The sequence below is a fragment of the Erythrolamprus reginae genome (genome assembly GCF_031021105.1).
Source record: "Erythrolamprus reginae isolate rEryReg1 chromosome 13 unlocalized genomic scaffold, rEryReg1.hap1 SUPER_13_unloc_1, whole genome shotgun sequence".
Taxonomy (NCBI): domain Eukaryota; kingdom Metazoa; phylum Chordata; class Lepidosauria; order Squamata; family Dipsadidae; genus Erythrolamprus; species Erythrolamprus reginae.
In genome coordinates, this window is record NW_027248436.1 from 1,102,682 (window position 1) to 1,110,311 (window position 7,630).

Below are 7,630 nucleotides of genomic sequence, written 5' to 3' on the forward strand. Positions count from 1 at the left end.
AATGAATAAATAAAATCAAGGTAGACTTTGGCTGAATTGGAAAACATAGAGTGAAAACGCACAAACTTTTCAATATGTACCAAGCTTTACATCCACAATATGACATTGGCAAGTTGTACTTGCTAAGAAAAATAAGAGGCAGAGGGCTCTTGCAAATCCATCAAACTGTAGAAGAAGAAAAATGAAGTTTGAATGATTATGTGAACCAAAGTACAGAAAAAATACTGCAAGCTGTGAAAACAGAGAACATTATAAAAACAGAAACAAAGGCAGAATATAAGGAAAAACTGCTGGTTGTCAGATTAAATAGATGGAAAACCAAAGCTTTGCATGGACAACACTTGAAAAACATTGAAGGAAAATGTGATGACAACCTTACATGGGAATGGCTTAAGTTGGGAACCATCAAGTAAGAAACAGAAGGTTTAATATTCGCTGCTCAAGAATTTGCCATGAAGGAAAAGATACAGAAATCCACTGACAATCCAAACTGCCCAGTTTGCAATGACAAAGTTGAAATGATTTCACACTTAATATGTGACTGCAGCAATATCATCCAAACTGATTAAGTAAGAAAGATTAGAAGTAACATGAGAAAATATTATTTTACTGAAAGAGTAGTAGATGCTTGGAACAAACTTCCAGCAGACATGATTGGTAAATCCACAGGAACTGAATTTAAACATGCCTGGGATAAACATATATCCATCCTAAGATAAAATACAGGAAATAGTATAAGGGCAGACTCAATGTCGGATGGATAGCTGGCGGAGAGGGGCGGCATACAAGTCTAATGAATTGAATTGAATTAATGAGTAAAAGGAATAATAATAATAATAATGATAATAATGATGATAATGATTAATAATAATGATTAATAATAATAATAATAATAATAATAATAATAATAATAATAATAATAATAATACCATGTTTCCCTTATAACAAGACATATTCTGATAAATGGGACAGGATATTTCAGGACATGTGTTGAAATAAGCCCTCCCCCAAATAGGCCCCTTTCCCCAACAACCTACATTAATCCCCTGTCCCATCTGCCACTCTCAAATTGTGCCGGAACATCTTACCAGAGTCTGGCAGCTCTCTGCTTCTCTTTCTCGGCCGGTCTTTGCTGCCACTCAGGAGAAGGAGAGAGAGGGGAGGGGCTGCGAGAGAGCCCATGTCTCATGTTCTTCTCTTCCTGGGTGGTGGCAGCGCATCCAGCTCCCCGAATCTGGCCTGCCGATCTCGGCCGGTGAGAGGGATTGACAGGTGGGGAGGGGAGGGACAGCGGAGAAAGGAGACAGAAGGAATCTTTCTCTCTTCCAAGCTCTGCCAGAAATGAGCCTTCATGAGACTCATGGCACCTGCGCAGCCTCTTGGGCTGAAAGGGGGGAAAGATTTCTTGCATGCAGCCAAAAGGTTCCTTGTCCTGGTGCTGTGTCTCACCTGCGCTCTCCCCACCACCACCACCTGAAAGGTTTGCTCACTGGCTGCTTCTGCTGCTGCACTCGGCTAGAGGTTAGTCTGTCAGCTCAGGTTTGGTCACCAGTTGCTTCTGCTCAGCGGGGATGGCTGAGGTGCTGCAGGTGTTGCTGCTGCCTTTGCTGCCCCTGTCTATGGAGGCCCCACCTGGCCCCCTGCAGGGCAAGCTCAGCTGCAGGTAGGGAGCCCTGGCCATGGCAGAAGCAGCTCAGCTGGCTAAAGCTAAAACACTAATACAGAATAAACTAAGAATTAACTACAAAAAAATCCCTTTCTTTATTATTCCAACACCTCTGATCCATTCTCTTTTAATTTCTCAGCTATTTCCTTTTTGCTTTTGCACTGTCTCCGTCTCTCTGTCCATATTTCCTTCCAGATCTTTCCAACCACTTTCTTCTTATAAATATACTGCTCAAAAAAATAAAGGGAACACTCAAATAACACATCCTAGATTTGAATGAATGAAATATTCTCATTGAATACTTTGTTTTGTGCAAAGTTGAATGTGTACAACAGCAGGTAAAATTGATTGTCAATCAATGTTGCTTCTTAAGTGGTCAGTTTGATTTCACAGAAGTTTGATTGACTTGGAGTTATATTGTGTTGTTTACGTGTTCCCTCTATTTTTTTTAGCAGTGCATAATGTCTCCATCTCCCTCTTTTGTTCATAATCTTTCCTTTACCCTTATAAGAAAAACTTCTCTTTTTCTTTCTTCCCCCTCTTCTTTTCTTTCTCAACTCAATTTTATGTGAAAATCTATTTCCCCCCACTCCTTTTATAACCTCATGCTTCGCAAACCCCTCATCATCATCTTTAGTTTGAACATCATTATTTTTATAATCATTTTCTCCTTTATCACTATGAACCCAAGTAGCATCATTATAGTATTGTATTGTTTGTCAACAGGATCAATAGTCAAATTTTCATTATCAATATTCATCTTATTCTCTGTTCTTCTTATTTTCCATTCTTCCATTCTTTTCTTTGTCACAAATGATAATTTCAAGAGATCTTCTAAGATCGTTAAAACATTCTTTAAAGAACTCCATAAGCTCTTCTTGGTCAATTCTCTCCATGTCTTTAAAAATACACTCCTCAGTTTTATAATAAAAAAAAAGAAAAATAAATCTTTTTGCATTGGCAGAGTCAATTCAGTTCCAATTTCCACTTTCCTTCAAAGTTGCCATCCAGCCTCTCATCAACCATCACCAAGTTTCACTATCAGTTCAGCTGCTAACAAGTTATATTCCACAGCCTTCTGTTTATTTATTTCATTGTATTAATTAAAAGTCCAAGACTTTATGTCCCTTATTGTTTGTGATAACTATTCGGTTCATCCTCTTTGCCAAAATCCAATTGCTCTTTCCAAGCCATAACAAGTGAAGGATCTGCTTCTAGAAATCCTTCCCTTTCTTGTTTTCCTCTCTTTCAAGGACAGCAGCTGGGCAGGAAACTAACCATCTTTCATCATAGTATTTATTCCTCCAACCACTAGATGGCGTCTTATGTTCTGCCCGCCAGCTCTGCCTTTTCTTTTATTGTCTAATATTATTCTTATTATATGGAATCAAATCCAATTTTCAAATTACCTCTAAGTTTTTTCCAATCAAGTTTTTAAAGGTTTGTCCAGTCTTTTAAAACAGTTCAAAATCTTTAGTTGTTTATCCCTTCTACTTTTACTTCTCTCTTGTACCCACATACCACAATAGCCGCTCCTTCATTTCCGGTCCTTTTTGTTCCTCTAAACAATTTCAGAGTTTATTTTTGATTTTCTTTTGGCGAATCATTAATCATAATCCAAATTATTTTTTTATTTTTTTAAAAGGTCTGTGGAATGAATAGAAAAACAGGGGAGTGAAAAGCCTTGGAAAGATGTTGGGCTAAATGACTTTGGAAAGAAGAGAGAAGGAGAGAGAGAGAGAGAGAAGAGGAGGAAGGAGGGAAGGAAGGAGGGAAGAGAAAATACAGGGAAGGGAGGAGTGGTGGGATTTAGCAGGCTCTCCCTGGTTCAGGAGGTTGGGAGTTCGAGCCTCGGTAGAGACAGATGTAGGTTCCGTTACTTGGACAGAGGGGTTGGACTAGGTGACCTTCAAGATCCTTTCCAACTCTGTGGATGTGTTCATCTAAACTGGCTGAATTGCCTGGCCCTGGCCCCTCCTTCTGGCCTCCCTTGACTGGCCCCGCCCTGCCTCCCCCCTCCCCTCCTGAGGGTCCCCCCTCCAGAAAACTACCTGTCTCAAGCAGTGTTCCCTCTAATTTTTTTTCAGTGTGGGCGGAAAAGTATAGTGTCTGAGTGGCAGTCCCTTTGGGACTGGGTGGCATAGAAGTCAAAAATAAATAAATGAATAAATATAAATAAATTTAAAAAATCCCTTCTTTTTTATTAAAAGAAATTAATAATAAAACAAAACCAAAATCTATTACTATTCAAACTAAAACAATCAGCAAAACTAAAAACACAACTATTAATAAACCCATGCTTTAAAATCTTCATTTCTTAAATATTTATATTATAGTAATCTAGTAATACTATGAAAATCTATCTGAACATCAATGCATCAATTAATGTATTTCCATATTTACTTTTCTGTTTCATTCAATATTTCCAAGTTCAATTAATTTTAGGCACTTACTTACTTATTTATTAGATTTGTATGTCGCCCCTCTCTGTAGACTTAGCTTTTACTATTATTAACTTTCATCAATCTTGTACATTTCCAAGTATATTTTAAATTCATAATGCAAACTCATAAAACCATACAGTACATATCATAAAACCCTTATTTATCATATATATCCATTAATTTTACCTATGTGATTCTATATAGTTCTAAAAGTCTAATCCAGTTTTACTAATTAATACATCCTTTTTTCTCTCTCTCTCTTCCTCCCCTCCTCCTTCTTTCTCTCTCTTCCGCCCCCCTCCCTCTCCCCTAAACTTATCAAGTTAAAATACCACTGAACAATCTGGAGTAGAAAACGTGTCAATTTTAACAGTAACTGCCAGTAAACGAACCCCATAAAAGCCCTTTTATGCTCCAGCATTGTTTTTAAAAGTGGGAGAAGGGGCTCGGGAGAAGAAAGTTTAGCAGCCGCTCTGCGGAGCCCTGTTTTCACTACGGGGTCATTGAAATGCCAGGGCGGCCCCGGACCTGCTAAGCAGCATTGGTGAAAGCAAATGGGAGACTCTGGAGGCCCCCGCAGGGCCCGCTCCACGTAGCCCCGGAACTGCCTGGAATAAGCACCTTTCCCGTTTCGATGCAGAGGCAGCAAAGGCGGAGAGCGGCTGCGGAGGGGCCTCAGGGCTGCCGGTCCCTTCCTGGTCTGAGGGGAGCCCCTTTCCAGAGCTCACCCCCCCCCCCGCCTCCAAGACCCCGCTCCTGGCCCAGCGCCAGGGTGGGGAGGAGACTCGGCTGAACTTCAGCGGGCGGGCAATTATTATTTATTACTACTATTATTTCTGTCACCTTCATTTCTGTTTTTCTCCTGCTTTCATCTCTCAGGCTTCAGGAATGGGGTGGGGGGTGATGGAGTGAGCCCCCTCGCGCCGATCAAGGCCACCCCGCAGGCTTTCTCCAGCATTTGGATACAGAGCACCCAGGGACACGCCCTTCCGCTTCCCCTCAGTTGCCGCCGTGTGCACCCTGTCACTTGTCCAGCGGTGGGCGTTTCTCACGGGATACCTGCCGGAAGCGCCGCCATTTTGGATGCCCATTGTAACTAGCCGCCCCCATCCAAACTGAGGGGGGGGGGTGCCGTCAAGGACCCCGCGAGAAACGCCCACCGTCCGGCAAGTGACACGGCGCGCGCGGCGGCAACTGAGGGGAAGCGAAAGGCCGTCCCTTGGCGCTTTATATCCATATGCTAGAGCACCTTGGCAACTTGAAGATATTTGGACTTCAACTCCCAGAATTCCCCAGGTAGCAAATGCTGGCTGGGCAATTCTGGAAGTTGAAGTCCAAATGTCTTCAAGTTGCCAAGGTTGGGAAACATTGTGCTAGAGAAAGCCCGCCTTGATTGGCACGAGGGGGCTGGCCTCCATCAGTCCCCCCCCCATCTTCTGCCTTCTTCTGAGGTCACAGGGGAGGTGGGTGCGCCCGACGGCAGTCCCAAACAGAGCCGGGGAAGCCAGGCAGGGAATTCTCCCTTCTGCAACATCATCGGTCTCCGGGCATACTCTCCCTTGATTTCACCCACTGGAGGAGAGAGTTCCGCCCAGAGAAGAAGCCCCAGTTGGTTCTTCAGGCCAAGATCCCCCCTCCCTCCCCCTCCCACTTTCCCCGCTTCTCTCTCTCTCCTCCTTCAGGTGAAGTCACAAAGGACTCTGCCCAGAAACCGGTGACGCTCAAGCAGGGAGAATTCCCATTGGTGCTGTCCCTCGATCTGGCCCCTCCCACCTCCAACGGCAGAGATAAACGCTTCTCCGCGAGCCCCCCCCCCCCCCCCCATGCAGAACCACAGATTCTTCCTCTGAGGCTGGAAGTATCTGAGTCTAAGGAGAAGGGCGGCATAAAAATAGAATGGATGGATGGATGAATATTTGCCCCACTGCGAGAAGAATGCATAGATTCGGGGGTTGAGAGGGGAAAGAGTTGTTTCATTTCAAAGCGTTATCTTAGCTGGCCTGCCCTAACTGGTGATGGGGGGGGGGGGGGTTTAAAAAAAGAGAAAGAGAGAAACGGAGGGGTGGGGGTGGGCTGATGAGGAGAGAAGGCAACTCGTCCCGTCCCCCCATGCACGGCTGCTCCCAGTCCAGGGAGAGGGCACAATTGAGAGGCGCAGTGGATCCTAAGCTCTGGGTTACCTCCAAAGTAAAAAAGCTCCTTAGCTGCGGGCTGGCCGTTTGCTTTATGCAGCTCCGGAAGGCCACCGCAGCCTGTTTGATTCTCTCTGAGCTACACAGCCTTCTCCTCGCCCTCCCTTTTCCTCATCCCGGTTAGATCTGCTGGCTAGCACAACAACGTATGTGCAAATGATTAAAATAAATAAATAACTTTTTTTTTTTTTAAAGATGTGGTCCTGCCGGTCTCCTAAAATTTTCATTACCCCCATAGCATTCCCTCCCACCTCTGGCTGGGCCTTCACTCGCCTGCCTGCCTGCCCTGCCTGTCACAGTGGATGCAAAGCCCCGTATGCTGCCGTGAACTCTCAGGGGGGAAGAAGCAGGGCCCCCTCCCTTCTCTTAAAGGCGCAGCCGCCGCCACCACACGCTTGACGGGGGCAAATAATGGGGCGGGGAGTGAATAAAAACCCTGCCCGGTTGTTTGGACGGGAGGGGGGGCGAACGGTCACACCCGGGAAACAGCCCTTGCCAAGGAGAGTGAGCCCCCAAAGGAGGGAGACCCCCACCCACCCCCACAACGACAAAAACAAACTGGGAGGGGTGCCCGAAGCTTTTTTTTTTTTTTTGCCAAGCCGGCCACTTGCCAGGTCTCTGCCGTTGGTTGCACTGCCGCGGCGGGCCGGGAGGAGGCGCTGTGGGCCGCCTGGAAGGTTTCGAAGGGTGGCTGGCCAGCGGCGGGAACCAAAACAACGAGGGCGTGAGACCAACAGAGAAACCCACCACTCCTCCAGTGCAGCGGCCTCTGTGGCTTCTGCTCCCGGGAGGAGGGGCAGGTTCCGTTGGGCTGAAGGCGGGCAGAGAAGGTCCGAGCCAAAACCTGCCTTGGATTTTCAAAGACGAGGTTGTGTTGGACGGAGAAATCGGCGTACGTATCTTGAGCCGTTTTCCAAGGCAGGATTTTAAAACACAAACCCACAATACCCTTGATCGCTTCTCGTCCTTCTCTTCTGGGACAGTTACAAAGGGAGAATTGCAGGCTTTCTTCAGTAGCTGTGGAACAAGTGCTGAAGGAACTGTGATTTTCACTACCGTTTTGTTCCCTTCTGGGAAACAATAACCCACGGCCAGCCCTGAGGAACAAATATCACACTTTGTTGATAAAATACATAGCGGCCTGCAAATCCAGATGAACTCCTTTCCACGTCCAACAAGCAGCTTTTACTCCATTTTTGCTCCAGGATTTCACCTCCTCAGGACTAGCTGGGCTCCCCTCCATGCCGGGTATCACCACAGCCGAAAAACCAGCAGCCGCTTCAATTGGAGTGACTTCCTCCGCTCCGTCCCAACTCTACCGCTGCTCC

At 45.6% G+C, this 7,630-nt stretch overlaps 1 long non-coding RNA gene across 1 annotated transcript; it reads right to left on the bottom strand.

The window, feature by feature from the left end:
- Positions 1-66: 66 nt before the first annotated feature.
- Positions 67-1,487, bottom strand: LOC139155128 (uncharacterized). Its single transcript, XR_011557031.1, has 2 exons — positions 1,089-1,487; positions 67-165 (listed from the first exon to the last, which is right to left on the bottom strand). It is a non-coding gene; the product is annotated as an uncharacterized lncRNA (long non-coding RNA).
- Between the last annotated feature and the right edge of the window lie 6,143 nt (positions 1,488-7,630).